Source organism: Oncorhynchus gorbuscha, linkage group LG21, assembly GCF_021184085.1.
Source record: "Oncorhynchus gorbuscha isolate QuinsamMale2020 ecotype Even-year linkage group LG21, OgorEven_v1.0, whole genome shotgun sequence".
Lineage (NCBI taxonomy): Eukaryota > Metazoa > Chordata > Actinopteri > Salmoniformes > Salmonidae > Oncorhynchus > Oncorhynchus gorbuscha.
In genome coordinates, this window is record NC_060193.1 from 11,017,581 (window position 1) to 11,035,080 (window position 17,500).

Below are 17,500 nucleotides of genomic sequence, written 5' to 3' on the forward strand. Positions count from 1 at the left end.
TACCTACCTCTCTCTCTACCTCTCTCTCTCTCTCTCTCTCTCTCTCTCTCTCTCTCTCTCTCTCTCTCTCTCTCTCTCTCTCTCTACCTCTCTCTCTACCTCTCTCTCTACCTCTCTCTCTACCTCATTACATTTACATTTAAGTCATTTAGCAGACGCTCTTATCCAGAGCGACTTACAAATTGGTGCATTCACCTTATGACATCCAGTGGAACAGTCACTTTACAATAGTACATCTAAAACTTAAGGGGGGGTGAGAGGGATTACTTATCCTATCCTAGGTATTCCTTAAAGAGGTGGGGTTTCAGGTGTCTCCGGAAGGTGGTGATTGACTCCGCTGTCCTGGCGTCGTGAGGGAGTTTGTTCCACCATTGGGGGGCCAGGGCAGCGAACAGTTTTGACTGGGCTGAGCGGGAGCTGTACTTCCTCAGTGGTAGGGAGGCGAGCAGGCCAGAGGTGGATGAACGCAGTGCCCTTGTTTGGGTGTAGGGCCTGATCAGAGCCTGGAGGTACTGAGGTGCCGTTCCCCTCACAGCTCCGTAGGCAAGCACCATGGTCTTGTAGCGGATGCGAGCTTCAACTGGAAGCCAGTGGAGAGAACGGAGGAGCGGGGTGACGTGAGAGAACTTGGGAAGGTTGAACACCAGACGGGCTGCGGCGTTCTGGATGAGTTGAAGGGGTTTAATGGCACAGGCAGGAAGCCCAGCCAACAGCGAGTTGCAGTAATCCAGACGGGAGATGACAAGTGCCTGGATTAGGACCTGCGCCGCTTCCTGTGTGAGGCAGGGTCGTACTCTGCGGATGTTGTAGAGCATGAACCTACAGGAACGGGCCACCGCCTTGATGTTGGTTGAGAACGACAGGGTGTTGTCCAGGATCACGCCAAGGTTCTTGGCGCTCTGGGAGGAGGACACAATGGAGTTGTCAACCGTGATGGCGAGATCATGGAACGGGCAGTCCTTCCCCGGGAGGAAGAGCAGCTCCGTCTTGCCGAGGTTCAGCTTGAGGTGGTGATCCGTCATCCACACTGATATGTCTGCCAGACATGCAGAGATGCGATTCGCCACCTGGTCATCAGAAGGGGAAAGGAGAAGATTCATTGTGTGTCGTCTGCATAGCAATGATAAGAGAGACCATGTGAGGTTATGACAGAGCCAAGTGACTTGGTGTATAGCGAGAATAGGAGAGGGCCAAGAACAGAGCCCTGGGGGACACCAGTGGTGAGAGCGCGTGGTGAGGGAGACAGATTCTCGCCACGCCACCTGGTAGGAGCGACCTGTCAGGTAGGACGCAATCCAAGCGTGGGCCGCGCCGGAGATGCCCAACTCGGAGAGGGTGGAGAGGAGGATCTGATGGTTCACAGTATCGAAGGCAGCCGATAGATCTAGAAGGATGAGAGCAGAGGAGAGAGAGTTAGCTTTAGCAGTGCGGAGCGCCTCCGTGATACAGAGGAGAGCAGTCTCAGTTGAATGACTAGTCTTGAAACCTGACTGATTTGGATCAAGAAGGTCATTCAGAGAGAGATAGCGGGAGAGCTGGCCAAGGACGGCACGTTCAAGAGTTTTGGAGAGAAAAGAAAGAAGGGATACTGGTCTGTAATTGTTGACATCGGAGGGATCGAGTGTAGGTTTTTTCAGAAGGGGTGCAACTCTCGCTCTCTTGAAGACGGAAGGGACGTAGCCAGCGGTCAGGGATGAGTTGATGAGCGAGGTGAGGTAAGGGAGAAGGTCTCCGGAAATGGTCTGGAGAAGAGAGGAGGGGATAGGGTCAAGCGGGCAGGTTGTTGGGCGGCCGGCCGTCACAAGACGCGAGATTTCATCTGGAGAGAGAGGGGAGAAAGAGGTCAGAGCACAGGGTAGGGCAGTGTGAGCAGAACCAGCGGTGTCGTTTGACTTAGCAAACGAGGATCGGATGTCATCGACCTTCTTTTCAAAATGGTTGACGAAGTCATCTGCAGAGAGGGAGGAGGGGGAGGGGGAGGAGGATTCAGGAGGGAGGAGAAGGTGGCAAAGAGCTTCCTAGGGTTAGAGGCAGATGCTTGGAATTTAGCGTGGTAGAAAGTGGCTTTAGCAGCAGAGACAGAGGAGGAAAATGTAGAGAGGAGGGAGTGAAAGGATGCCAGGTCCGCAGGGAGGCGAGTTTTCCTCCATTTCCGCTCGGCTGCCCGGAGCCCTGTTCTGTGAGCTCGCAATGAGTCATCGAGCCACGGAGCGGGAGGGAGGACCGAGCCGGCCTGGAGGATAGGGGACATAGAGAGTCAAGGGATGCAGAGAGGGAGGAGAGGAGGGTTGAGGAGGCAGAATCAGGAGATAGGTGGGAGAAGGTTTGAGCGGAGGGAAGAGATGATAGGATGGAAGAGGAGAGAGTAGCGGGGAGAGAGAGCGAAGGTTGGGACGGCGCGATACCATCCGAGTAGGGGCAGTGTGGGAGGTGTTGGATGAGAGCGAGAGGGAAAAGGATACAAGGTAGTGGTCGGAGACTTGGAGGGGAGTTGCAATGAGGTTAGTGGAAGAACAGCATCTAGTAAAGATGAGGTCGTGCGTATTGCCTGCCTTGTGAGTAGGGGGGGAAGGTGAGAGGGTGAGGTCAAAAGAGGAGAGGAGTGGAAAGAAGGAGGCAGAGAGGAAAGAGTCAAAGGTAGACGTGGGGAGGTTAAAGTCGCCCAGAACTGTGAGAGGTGAGCCGTCCTCAGGAAAGGAGCTTATCAAGGCATCAAGCTCATTGATGAACTCTCCGAGGGAACCTGGAGGGCGATAAATGATAAGGATGTTAAGCTTGAAAGGGCTAGTAACTGTGACAGCATGGAATTCAAAGGAGGCGATAGACAGATGGGTAAGGGGAGAAAGAGAGAATGACGACTTGGGAGAGATGAGGATCCCAGTGCCACCACCCCGCTGACCAGACGCTACCTCTCTCTCTACCTCTCTCTCTACCTCTCTCTCTCTCTCTACCTCTCTCCCTCTCTACCTTTCTCTCTACCTCTCTCCCTCTCTACCTTTCTCTCTACCTCTCTCTCTCTCTACCTTTCTCTCTACCTCTCTCTCTACCTCTCTCTCTACCTCTCTCTCTACCTCTCTCTCTCTACCTCTCACTCTACCCCTCCCTACCTCCTCCTCTCTCTCTCTCTCTCTCTCTCTCTCTCTCTCCCTCTCTCTCTATCTCTCTACCTCTCCCTACCTCTCTCTCTACCTCTCTCTCTCTCTCCCTCTCCCTCTCCCTCTCCCTCTGTCTCTACTTCTCTCTCTCTACCTCTCTCTCTCTCTCTCTCTCTCTCTCTCTCTCTCTCTCTCTCTCTCTCTCTCTCTCTCTCTCTCTCTCTCTCTCTCTCTCTCTCTCTCTCTCTCTCTCTCTCTCTCTCTCTCTCTCTCTACCTCTCTCTCTACCTCTCTACCTCTCTCTCTCTCTCTCTCTCTCTCTCTACCTCTCTCTCTCTACCTCTCTCTCTACCTCTCTCTCTCTCTCTCTACCTCTCTCTCTACCTCTCTCTCTCTCTCTACCTCTCCCTACCTCTCTCTCTCTCTACCTCTCTCTCTCTCTGTCTCTACCTCTCTGTCTCTACCTCTCTGTCTCTACCTCTGTCTCTACCTCTCTCTCTACCTCTCTCTCTACCTCTCTCTCTACCTCTCTCTCTCTACCTCTCTCTCTCTACCTCTCTCTCTACCTCTCTCTCTCTACCTCTCTCCCTACCTCTCTCTCTACCTCTCTCTCTGCCTCTCTCTCTCTCTCTCTCTCTACCTCTCTCTCTCTCTACCTTTCTCTCTCTCTCTCTCTCTACCTCTCTCTCTACCTCTCTCTCTACCTCTCTCTCTCTACCTCTCTCTCTACCTCTCTCTCTACCTCTCTCTCTACCTCTCTCTCTACCTCTCTACCTCTCTCTCTACCTCTCTCTCTACCTCTCTCTCTACCTCTCTACCTTTCTCTCTACCTCTCTCTCTACCTCTCTCTCTACCTCTCTCTACCTCTCTCTCTCTACCTCTCTCTCTCTACCTCTCTCTCTACCTCTCCCTACCTCTCTCTCTCTCTCCCTCTCTCTCTCTCTACCTCTCCCTACCTCTCTCTCTCTACCTCTCTCTCTACCTCTCTCTCTCTCTCTACCTTTCTCTCTACCTCTCTCTCTCTCTACCTTTCTCTCTACCTCTCTCTCTACCTCTCTCTACCTCTCTCTCTCTACCTCTCTCTCTCTACCTCTCTCTCTCTACCTCTCTCTCTACCTCTCCCTACCTCTCTCTCTCTCTCTGTCCCTCTCTCTCTCTCTACCTCTCCCTACCTCTCTCTCTCTACCTCTCTCTCTCTCTCCCTCTCCCTCTACCTCTCTGTCTCTACCTCTCTCTCTCTACCTCTCTCTCTACCTCTCTCTCTCTCTCTACCTCTCTCTCTCTACCTCTCTCTACCTCTCTCCCTACCTCTCTCTCTACCTCTCTCTCTACCCCTCTCTCTCTCTCTACCTCTCTCTCTCCCTCTCTCTCTCTACCTCTCTCTCTCTACCTATATCTCTCTCTACCTCTCTCTCTCTCTACCTCTCTCCCTACCTCTCTCTCTACCTCTCTCTCTACCTCTCTCTCTCTCTCTCTACCTCTCTCTCTCTCTACCTCTCTCTCTCTACCTCTCTCTCTACCTCTCTCTCTCTACCTCTCTCCCTACCTCTCTCTCTACCTCTCTCTCTCTACCTCTCTCCCTACCTCTCTCTCTACCTCTCTCTCTCTACCTCTCTCCCTACCTCTCTCTCTACCTCTCTCTCTACCTCTCTCTCTACCTCTCTCTCTACCTCACTCTCTCTCTCTCTATCTCTCGCTCTCTACCTCTCTCTCTCACTCTACCTTTCTCTCTCTCTCTCTCTACCTCTCTCTCTACCTCTCTCTCTACCTCTCTCTCTACCTCTCTCTCTACCTATCTCTCCACCTCTCTCTCTCTACCTCTCTCTCTACCTCTCTCTCTCTACCTCTCTCTCTCTACCTCTCTCTCTACATATCTCCCTACATATCTCCCTACCTCTCTCCCTCTACCTGTCTCTCTCTCTACCTCTCTCTCTCTACTTCTCTCTCTCCACCTCTCTCTCCACCTCTCGCTCTCTACCTCTCTCTCTCCCTACCTCTCTCTCCCTCTCTCTCTCTCTCTCTACCTCTTTCTCTCTCTCTGCAAAGATGGTTTGACACCTGGCTTCCCCACTTTGATTCCCATTCACAATATGATTTTTCTAACCCTAACCCTAACATTAACCCTAAACCTAACCCTAAACCTAACTTCTAAACCTAACACTAAACCTAACTCCTAACCCTAAACCTAACTCTTAACCTTCAACCTAACCCTAAACCTAACTCCTAACCCTAAACCTAACCCTAAACCCAACTGCTAACCCCAAACCTAACCCTAAACCTAACTCCAACCCTAAACCTAACTCCAACCCTAAACCTAACTCCTAACCCTAAACCTAACCCTAAACCCAACTGTTAACCCTAAACCTAACTCCAACCCTAAACCTAACTCCTAACCCTAAACCTAACCCTAAACCCAACTGTTAACCCTAAACCTAACCCTAAACCTAACTCCAACCCTAAACCTAACTCCTAACCCTAAACCTAACTCATAAACCTAACCCTAACCCTAACCCTAATCCTAATCCTAACCCTAATCCTAATCCTAATTCCCTCACACTCTCCAGACCAGATTGACTTGCAATATGAAGGCATAACAGTCGCAATAGGCCAATGCAACCCAAGGTTTGATACCAGCACAAACAGAAACCCAAACCCTAATTTTAACCTTAAACCTAACCCTTAACCCCAAATTAGCCTTTTTGCCCACAAGTCTTCTGGTCCGCAAAAGGATAGCAAAACCAAAAACACACCAAGTTCACAGCACGTAGGAACACACACCCACACACGGAGTGTTGAAAGCGCTCAGCGATTAGCCCTCGCTCTGGCATGTGGAGAGTGCAGGAGGAGTCGCCATGCAATTACACTTTCATTTCCTGAAGTCATGTGAATTTGACCCGTCCTAAACCACTGACACACACACACACACACACACACACACACACACACACACACACACACACACACACACACACACACACACACACACACACACACACACACACACACACACACACACACACACACACACACACACACACACACACACACACACACACACACACACACACACACACACACACACACCTCTCCACATGGGGATTTGACTGCTCGGATCACTTCAATTTCAGAGTCTTCCACACTCTAATCCTGTCAGCCCCTTTTCCCAACAAAAGGATGAAGTTGTCCCTACATACTGATTCAGGGTCAGTTTTGTGCTTTTCCCATTAGTGGTGATGGTTGTGATTCCGGGGGGTTAAGCTGATCCTAGATCTGTGCCCAAGCCCCGTCATGTTGAGGGAAACAAATAAAAATAAATTCATGTCTTGAAGTTCAAGGATTCTGCAACAAAACAGCAAGGCTGTGCCTACCCTCTCTCACACCAAAACACACACACACACACACAACCATACACACCATACACACACACATACACACAACCATACACACCACACACACACACACACACACACACACACACACACACACACACACACACACACACACACACACACACACACACACACACACACACACACACACACACACACACACACACACACACACACACACACACACACATAAACCCTAAAACTATGCTGTCTTCCGGATAAAGCTGGGCAGTGAGAGGATGTTTAGGTTGTAAAATGTATTCCTTCATCTGTGTTTTGAGGCCTGTACAAACACAGCCAGTACAGGAGGCTGTGGCCTGTACAAACACAGCCAGTACAGGAGCCTGTGGCCTGTACAAACACAGCCAGTACAGGAGGCTGAGGCCTGTACAAACACAGCCAGTACAGGAGGCTGAGACCTGTACGAACACAGCCAGTACAGGAGGCTGAGGCCTGTACAAACACAGCCAGTATAGGAGGCTGTGGCCTGTATGAACACAGCCAGTACAGGAGGCTGTGGCCTGTACAAACACAGCCAGTACAGGAGCCTGAGGCCTGTACAAACACAGCCAGTACAGGAGGCTGTGACACAGTGGCCTTTACAAACACAACCATTACAGGAGGCTGTGGCCTGGATGAACACAGCCAATACAGGAGGCTGTGGCCTGTACAAACACAGCCAGTACAGGAGGCTGTGGCCTGTAAAAACACAGTCAGTACAGGAGGCTGAGGCCTGTATGAACACAGCCAGTACAGGAGGCTGAGGCCTGTATGAACACAGCCAGTACAGGAGGCTGTGGCCTGTACAAACACAGCCAGTACAGGAGGCTGTGACACAGTGGCCTTTACAAACACAGTCAGTACAGGAGGCTGAGGCCTGTATGAACACAGCCAGTACAGGAGGCTGAGGCCTGTATGAACACAGCCAGTACAGGAGGCTGTGGCCTGTACAAACACAGTCAGTACAGGAGGCTGAGGCCTGTATGAACACAGCCAGTACAGGAGGCTGTGGCCTGTACAAACACAGCCAGTACAGGAGGCTGTGACAGTGGCCTTTACAAACACAACCAGTATGTTGTAAAAGGTATATTCTTAGTAAGGTCTGAATTGAGAAAGAGACGTGCGTTCTCAGGGACGGGACAAATCTAATGAAGGCAATTTATTTTGACGCAGTGGGTGGTGTGTGTATGTGGTTGTGTGTGTGTGTGTTTGGTGTGTGTGTGTGTGTGTTTGGTGTGTGTGTGTGTGTGTGTGTGTGTGTGTGTGTGTGTGGTGTGTGTGTGGTTGTGTGTGTGTGTGTGTGTGTGTGTGTGTGTGTGTGTGTGTGTGTGTGTGTGTGTGTGTGTGTGTGTGTGTGTGTGTGTGTGTGTGTGTGTGTGTGTGTGTGTGTGTGTGTGTGTGTGTGTGTGTGTGTGTGTGTGTGTGTGTGTGTGTGTGTGTGGTGTGTTTTGTTTTCTCTTGTTAATATCTTGCTGTTTTACATCTGTGTTTGTTTAGAGTCGTTTATGGTTCCTTCTTTACACAGAACGGTTAACGGTGGGAGAGGTTGGAGTAAACGCAACATTACCAAGGAAACATCCCAAATGGTACCTTAATCCCTACGTAGTGCACTACCTTGTACCAGCACCCATGGGCATAGTGCACTACGTAGGGGATAGCATCCCATTTGGGACGTAATTTCAAATGAACTGCAAATATCATAAAGATCTCTGTTAAAAAACATCAACAAACTAACAGTACATTATCATTCACCCTTACAAACAAACACCCTCTTTTCATTAAAATAACAAATCAAATGAACAACATCTGTTTTGTTCGTTTTTTATAGAAATCCGCAAGAGAAGGAAATCACTCAGACGGAAGTTTGACTCCTCCAAAGAAAAAAAAGAGAAAGAACGAGGTAAAGCACACACACAGACAGACAGACGGACAGAATGACAGAATGACAGACAGACGGACGGACGGACGGACGGACGGACGGACGGACGGACGGACGGACGCAGACATACACAAACGCACACGCACGCACAGACAGACAGACAGACAGACAGACAGACAGACAGACAGACAGACAGACAGACAGACAGACAGACAGACAGACAGACAGACAGACAGACAGACAGACAGACAGGCTCTTCACACAGACAAACAGAAGTGACAGACAAACTGGGAACAGACAAAAGCATCAGACATTTCTCTGAAATCCATGAACTCTTTTCTCATCCACTCCACCAACATGCAAAACTATATGTTTGCAGCACGTTTTAAAATGCTAACACACTGTTTCCAAAACGGCTTAAAACACATTCAAAACAAAATGACGAAAAATGTTGTGCATTTCTGCAGTAACCAGATAGAAACATACAGAAAATCTCAGCAGAATATTTATAATATATTGCAGTTTCAGCTGAAAGCCGACCCAAGTGTCCTGTTTTTAGTCCCGTTACCAAACAGACAAAAGAGGACGACTTGGGAATGATTTAGTTTGGAAACATGGATCAAGGGAGACAGGTTGGTGGGGAGAGAAGAGTGGTAGTGAGAGGGAGACAGGTTGGTGGGGAGAGAAGAGTGGCAGGGAGAGGGAGACAGGTTGGTGGGGAGAGAAGAGTGGTAGTGAGAGGGAGACAGGTTGGTGGGGAGAGAAGAGTGGTAGGGAGAGGGACAGGGAGAGGGAGACAGGTTGGTGGGGGAGAGGAAGACAGGTTGGTGGGGAGAGAAGAGTAAGGAGAGGGAGACAGGTTGGTGGGGAGAGAAGAGTGGTAGGGAGAGGGGAGAACAGGTTGGTGGGGAGAGAAGAGTGGTAGGGAGAGGGAGAACGTGTGGAGGACAAAGGAGAGGAAGACCAAGAGTGGTGGTCTCTGATGAGATAAGGGCCACAATTATTGACCATGTTGTAAACCACGGTCTCTCTTTGAGAGAGGCCGATTTAAAGGTGCACTGCAGCGTTCAAGAGTTGCATCAATAGTACGCATTTCCCGGCAAAGCAACAGGTGAGATGTCTGTTCAATAACCAAACAGGGTGCATTCGCAGCTATGGGTAATGTCAAGTACTGTAAAACTGTGGATTCACTGTATTTTAGAGAGTAATGGAGCTGCATGCCAGGCAACCTGCACATACATTCATCTTTGTGTATGAAGCTGGATTCAACCTGGCAAAAACACGCCACAGAGGAAGAAATGTGATTGGACACAGAGGAACTGTGGATGTCCCAGGCCAGAGAGGAGCTAACATCACAATGTGTGCAGCACTGTCCTGTGATGGTTTGCTGTTACACAAACCACTCATTGGCCCCTACAATACAGAGAGGCTCATTTCTTATCTGGATGACCTGCATAATCAACTTGTGCCAGCGGAGGAGAGAGGGGCCAGAAACTCCCCTACCTTCGTTGTTGTGTGGGATAATGTGTCATCCCACCACTCTGCTGCAGTCAGACTGGTTTACTACACATCCCAGGATGTCAGTACTATTCCTGCCTCCATACTCCCCCTTCCTAAACCCCATAGAGGAGGTTTTCTCTGCGTGGAGGTGGAAGGTTTATGATCACCATCCACATGGATGCAGGGTGTGGAGACACTTCTCCTGAAGACTGCCAGGGTGTGGAGACACTTATCCTGAAGATGGGCAGGGTGTGGAGACAATTCTCCTGAAGACTGCCAGGGTGTGGAGACACTTCTCCTGAAGACTGCCAGGGTGTGGAGACACTTATCCTGAAGATGGGCAGGGTGTGGAGACACTTCTCCTGAAGACTGATAGGGTGTGGAGACACTTCTCCTGAAGACTGCCAGGGTGTGGAGTCACTTCTCCTGAAGACTGCCAGGGTGTGGAGACACTTCTCCTGAAGACTGCTAGGGTGTGGAGACACTTCTCCTGAAGACTGCCAGGATGTGGAGACACTTCTCCTGATGACTGGCAGGGTGTGGAGACATTTCTCCTGAAGACTGCTAGGGTGTGGAGACACTTCTCCTGAAGACTGTTAGGGTGTAGAAACACTTCTCCTGTCAGGGTGTGGAGACACTTCTCCTGAAGACTGCCAGGGTGTGGAGACACTTCTCCTGTCAGGGTGTGGAGACACTTCTCCTGAAGACTACCAGGGTGTGGAGACACTTCTCCTGAAGACTATCAGGGTGTGGAGACACTTCTACTGAAGACTGCCAGGGTGTGGAGACACTTCTCCTGAAGACTACCAGGGTGTGGAGACACTTCTCCTGAAGACTGCCAGGGTGTGGAGACACTTCTCCTGAAGACTGCCAGGGTGTCGAGACACTTCTCCTGAAGACTGCCAGGGTGTGGAGACACTTCTCCTGAAGACTGCCAGGGTGTGGAGACACTTCTCCTGAAGACTGACAGGGTGTGGAGACACTTCTCCTGAAGACTGACAGGGTTGGATTAGACATTTTAATTTGTTAAATTTTACCTTTATTTAACTAGGCAAGTCAGTTAAGAACAAATTCTTATTTTCAATGACGGCCTGGGAACAGTGGGTTAACTGCCTGTTCAGGGGCAGAACGACAGATTTGTACCTTGTCAGCTCGGGGATTCGAACTTGCAACCTTTCGGTTACTAGTCCAACGCTCTAACCACTACCCTGCCGCCCCATTCCAGAAGATACTTTCCAAGATGCATCGCCAGAGAATAAATAAGATGTAATGTTGATGAGCACTTGTGGCCAAATGCAGGAGAGAGGGAGAACTAGAACCCTCACAATACTCTACAGTATGAGTGATTATACTATACATGTTGATGAGAACTAGAACCCTCACAGTACTCTACAGTATGAGTGATTATACTATACATGTTGATGAGAACTAGAACCCTCACAGTACTGTACAGTATGAGTGATTATACTATACATGTTGATGAGAACTAGAACCCTCACAGTACTCTACAGTATGAGTGATTATACTATACATGTTGATGGGAACTAGAACCCTCACAGTACTCTACAGTATGAGTGATTATACTATACATGTTGATGAGAACTAGAACCCTCACAGTACTCTACAGTATGAGTGATTATACTATACATGTTGATGAGAACTAGAACCCTCACAGTACTCTACAGTATGAGTGATTATATTATACATGTTGATGAGAACTAGAACCCTCACAGTACTCTACAGTATGAGTGATTATACTATACATGTTGATGAGAACTAGAACCCTCACAGTACTCTACAGTATGAGTGATTATATTATACATGTTGATGAGAACTAGAACCCTCACAGTACTCTACAGTATGAGTGATTATACTATACATGTTGATGAGAACTAGAGCCTACAGAATTATAAATATTTAACTTTCATAAAATCACAAGTGTAATACATCAAAATAAAGCTTAACGTCTTGTTAATCCAGCCGCTGTGTCAGATTCCAAAAAGGCTTTGTTTTGTCTGTAGTAGACATCTGTAAACACTGCCTCCAGAGTGCATGCACACTGACACACTCATAAACATGGGTAGGATTGATTAGTCTAGCCTGGACAGAACAGGTCCTGCTAGACAGCCTCTTGTCTTACCCAGGGATAGGATTGATTAGTCTAGCCTGGACAGAACAGGTCCTGCTAGACAGCCTCTTGTCTTACCCAGGGATAGGATTGATTAGTCTAGCCTGGACAGAACAGGTCCTGCTAGACAGCCTCTTGTCTTACCCAGGGATAGGATTGATTAGTCTAGCCTGGACAGAACAGGTCCTGCTAGACAGCCTCTTGTCTTACCCAGGGATAGGATTGATTAGTCTAGCCTGGACAGAACAGGTCCTGCTAGACAGCCTCTTGTCTTACCCAGGGATAGGATTGATTAGTCTAGCCTGGACAGAACAGGTCAAGCTAAACAGCCTCTTGTCTTACCCAGGGATAGGATTGATTAGTCTAGCCTGGACCGAACAGGTCAAGCTAAACAGCCTCTTGTCTTACACAGGGATCGGATTGATTAGTCTAGCCTGGACCGAACAGGTCCAGCTAAACAGCCTCGTCTTACTCATTGATAAGATTGATTAGTCTAGCCTGGACCGGACAGGTCAAGCTAAACATCCTCGTCTTACTCAAGGATAGGCTTGATTAGTCTAGCTTGGACCTGTCTGGTCCAGCTAGACATCCTCTTGTCTTACCCAGGGATAGGATTGATTAGTCTAGCTTGGACCTGTCTGGTCCAGCTAGACATCCTCTTGTCTTACCCAGGGATAGGATTGATTAGTCTAGCTTGGACCTGTCTGGTCCAGCTAGACATCCTCTTGTCTTACCCAGGGATAGGATTGATTAGTCTAGCTTGGACCTGTCTGGTCCAGCTAGACCATGTGTTGTATTAGACTTACACCAAAGCAGTGGTCAGCCAATCTGTCAGCTAGCTGCACAGGACAGGACAGGGCTAGGGCCAGCCTGTTGTGTTGTTTTACCTTGCGTTGGGGTTAGCCAACCCACCTGTTGATTAAGCTAGCTATCTAGGCCAGGGTAATGACTAGAGGGTAGTGATACAGTGTGGAGAGGAGGGTAGTGATACAGTGTGGAGAGCAGGGTAGTGATACAGTGTGGAGAGGAGGTGTGGAGAGGAGGGTAGTGATACAGTGTGGAGAGGAGGGTGGTGATACAGTGTGGAGAGGAGGTGTGGAGAGGAGGGTAGTGATACAGTGTGGAGAGGAGGGTAGTGATACAGTGTGGAGAGGAGGTGTGGAGAGGAGGGTAGTGATACAGCATGGAGAGGAGTGTAGTGATACAGTGTGGAGAGGAGGGTAGTGATACAGTGTGGAGAGGAGGGTAGTGATACAGTGTGGAGAGGAGGCATGGAGAGGAGGGTAGTGATACAGTGTGGAGAGGAGGGTAGTGATACAGTGTGGAGAGGAGGGTAGTGATACAGTGTGGAGAGGAGGCATGGAGAGGAGGGTAGTGATACAGTGTGGAGAGGAGGCATGGAGAGGAGGGTAGTGATACAGTGTGGAGAGGAGGGTAGTGATACAGTGTGGAGAGGAGGCATGGAGAGGAGGGTAGTGATACAGTGTGGAGAGGAGGGTAGTGATACAGTGTGGAGAGGAGGCATGGAGAGGAGGGTAGTGATACAGTGTGGAGAGGAGGTGTGGAGAGGAGGGTAGTGATACAGTGTGGAGAGGAGGGTAGTGATACATTGTGGAGAGGAGGCATGGAGAGGAGGGTAGTGATACAGTGTGGAGAGGAGGCATGGAGAGGAGGGTAGTGATACAGCGTGGAGAGGAGGTGTGGAGAGGAGGGTAGTGATACAGTGTGGAGAGGAGGGTAGTGATACAGTGTGGAGAGGAGGGTAGTGATACAGTGTGGAGAGGAGGGTAGTGATACAGTGTGGAGAGGAGGCATGGAGAGGAGGGTAGTGCTACAGCATGTAGAGGAGGGTAGTGATACAGCGTGGAGAGGAGGGTAGTGATACAGTGTGGAGAGGAGGGTAGTGATACAGTGTGGAGAGGAGGCATGGAGAGGAGGGTAGTGATACAGCATGTAGAGGAGGGTAGTGATACAGCGTGGAGAGGAGGGTAGTGATACAGTGTGGAGAGGAGGCATAGAGAGGAGGGTAGTGATACAGCGTGGAGAGGAGGGTAGTGATACAGCGTGGAGAGGAGGGTAGTGATACAGCATGGAGAGGAGGGTAGTGATACAGTGTGGAGAGGAGGCATGGAGAGGAGGGTAGTGATACGGTGTGGAGAGGAGGGTAGTGATACAGTGTGGAGAGGAGGCATAGAGAGGAGGGTAGTGATACAGCGTGGAGAGGAGGGTAGTGATACGGTGTGGAGAGGAGGGTAGTGATACAGTGTGGAGAGGAGGTGTGGAGAGGAGGGTAGTGATACAGCATGGAGAGGAGGGTAGTGATACAGCGTGTAGAGGAGGGTAGTGATACAGTGTGGAGAGGAGGTGTGGAGGAGGGTAGTGATACAGTGTGGAGAGGAGGTGTGGAGAGGAGGGTAGTGATACAGTGTGGAGAGGAGGTGTGGAGAGGAGGGTAGTGATACAGCATGGAGAGGAGGGTAGTGATACAGCGTGTAGAGGAGGGTAGTGATACAGTGTGGAGAGGAGGTGTGGAGGAGGGTAGTGATACAGTGTGGAGAGGAGGTGTGGAGAGGAGGGTAGTGATACAGTGTGGAGAGGAGGTGTGGAGAGGAGGGTAGTGATACAGCATGGAGAGGAGGTGTGGAGAGGAGGGTAGTGATACAGTGTGGAGAGGTGTGGAGAGGAGGGTAGTGATACAGCATGGAGAGGAGGGTAGTGATACAGTGTGGAGAGGAGGGTAGTGATACAGTGTGGAGAGGAGGTGTGGAGAGGAGGGTAGTGATACAGTGTGGAGAGGAAGGTAGTGATACAGTGTGGAGAGGAGGTGTGGAGAGGAGGGTAGTGATACAGTGTGGAGAGGAGGGTAGTGATACAGTGTGGAGAGGAGGGTAGTGATACAGTGTGGAGAGGAGGGTAGTGATACAGTGTGGAGAGGAGGTGTGGAGAGGATAGTGATACAGCATGGAGAGGAGGGTAGTGATACAGCATGGAGAGGAGGGTAGTGATACAGTGTGGAGAGGAGGGTAGTGATACAGCATGGAGAGGAGGGTAGTGATACAGCATGGAGAGGAGGGTAGTGATACAGTGTAGAGAGGAGGGTAGTGATACAGCGTGTAGAGGAGGGTAGTGATACAGCATGGAGAGGAGGGTAGTGATACAGTGTGGAGAGGAGGTGTGGAGAGGAGGGTAGTGATACAGTGTGGAGAGGAGGCGTGGACAGGGGGGTAGCGATACAGCGTGGAGAGGAGGTTGAGGACATCGCTATTGGGGTGTAGCTGTTTCTTAGTAATACGAGGGGAATCCAATGTAAGGAATATGTGTCCCCTGGGTTCATTTACATTCTGTCACATTCTCTTACATTGCATTCTGTTTCTCTCTCTGATTACCTCCACCCTTAGCAACCTGTCATTCAGGGCAAGTGGGGCATTAATGCGTGTCACATATCAGTTTGCAAATAATGTTTTTTAAAAAATGGAATTGAGTTTAATAAGCCGCATACAAACATGGTCTCTTTTTTTCTTTCTTGATTAATATAACTCCAAAATTCAGGTGTTTCAGCCTCGCTCAATGCTTTCTGTGGGCTGGGGCTAGCCAGCAGAAAGTACAAAGCATTGCATCTGTTTTCTATCGGGATTGGCTCAGTTTTCTGTCACTCATGAGACAGTACCTCATCCCCAATTCTAACGTTAGAAATTGCCGTGTGACGTAATCTGCTGTTGGGACGGGTTTATGTGGGCCCTAAGAGTTTGGGACAGCTTTATGTAGGCCCTAACAGTTTGGGACAGCTTTCTGTAGGCCCTAACAGTTTAGGACAGCTTTATGGAGGCCCTAACAGTTTGGGACAGTTTTCTGTAGGCCCTAACAGTTTGGGACAGCATTATGGAGGCCCTAACCGTTTGGGACAGCTTTATGGAGGCCCTAAAAGTTTGGGACAGCTTTATGGAGGCCCTAACAGTTTGGGACAGCTTTATTGAGGCCCTAACAGCTTTCTGTAGGCCCTAACAGCTTTCTATAGGCCCTAACAGTTTGGGACAGCTTTATGTAGGCCCTAACAGTTTGGGACAGCTTTATGTAGGCCCTAACAGTTTGGGACAGCTTTATGTAGGCCCTAACAGTTTGGGACAGCTTTATGTAGGCCCTAACAGTTTGGGACAGCTTTCTGTAGGCCCTAACAGTTTGGGACAGCTTTCTGTAGGCCCTAACAGTTTGGGACAGCATTATGGAGGCCCTAACCGTTTGGGACAGCTTTATGGAGGCCCTAAAAGTTTGGGACAGCTTTATGGAGGCCCTAACAGTTTGGGACAGCTTTATTGAGGCCCTAACAGTTTGGAACAGCTTTATGTAGGCCCTAACAGTTTGGGACAGCTTTATGTTGGCCCTAACAGTTTGGGACAGCTTTCTGTAGGCCCTAACAGCTTTCCGTAGGCCCTAACAGCTTTCTGTAGGCCCTAACAGGTTGGGACAGCTTTCTGTTGGCCCTAACAGCTTTCTGTAGGCCCTAACAGCTTTCTGTAGGCCCTAACAGCTTTCTGTAGGCCCTAACAGGTTGGAACAGCTTTCTGTAGGCCCTAACAGCTTTCTGTAGGCCCTAACAGTTTGGGACAGCTTTCTGTAGGCCCTAACAGTTTGGGACAGCTTTCTGTAGGCGCTAACAGTTTGGGACAGCTTTATGTAGGCCCTAACAGTTGGGACAGCTTTATGTAGGCCCTAACAGTTTGGGACAGCTTTATGTAGGCCCTAACAGTTTGGGACAGCTTTCTGTAGGCCCTAACAGTTTGGGACAGCTTTTTGTAGGCCCTAACAGTTTGGGATAGCTTTATGTTGGCCCTAACAGTTTGGGACAGCTTTCTGTAGGCCCTAACAGCTTTCTGTAGGCCCTAACAGGTTGGGACAGCTTTATGTTGGCCCTAACAGTTTGGGACAGCTTTCTGTAGGCCCTAACAGCTTTCTGTAGGCCCTAACAGGTTGGGACAGCTTTCTGTAGGCCCTAACAGCTTTCTGTAGGCCCCAACAGTTTGGGACAGCTTTCTGTAGGCCCTAACAGTTTGGGACAGCTTTCTGTAGGCCCTAACAGTTTGGGACAGCTTTATGGAGGCCCTAACAGTTTGGGACAGCTTTATGGAGGCCCTAACAGTTTGGGACAGCTTTATTGAGGCCCTAACAGTTTGGGACAGCTTTATGTTGGCCCTAACAGTTTGGGACAGCTTTCGGTAGGCCCTAACAGCTTTCTGTAGGCCCTAACAGTTTGGGACAGCTTTATGTAGGCCCTAACAGTTTGGGACAGCTTTATGTAGGCCCTAACAGTTTGGGACAGCTTTATGTAGGCCCTAACAGTTTGGGACAGCTTTCTGTAGGCCCTAACAGTTTGGGACAGCTTTCTGTATGCCCTAACAGTTTGGGACAGCTTTATGGAGGCCCTATCAGTTTGGGACAGCTTTATGGAGGCCCTAAAAGTTTGGGACAGCTTTATGGAGGCCCTAACAGTTTGGGACAGCTTTATGTAGGCCCT

At 49.5% G+C, this 17,500-nt stretch overlaps 1 pseudogene; it reads left to right on the forward strand.

Moving 5' to 3' along the window:
• Nucleotides 1–17,500, forward strand: part of LOC124008289 — a 157,172-nt pseudogene that overhangs the window by 97,567 nt on the left and 42,105 nt on the right.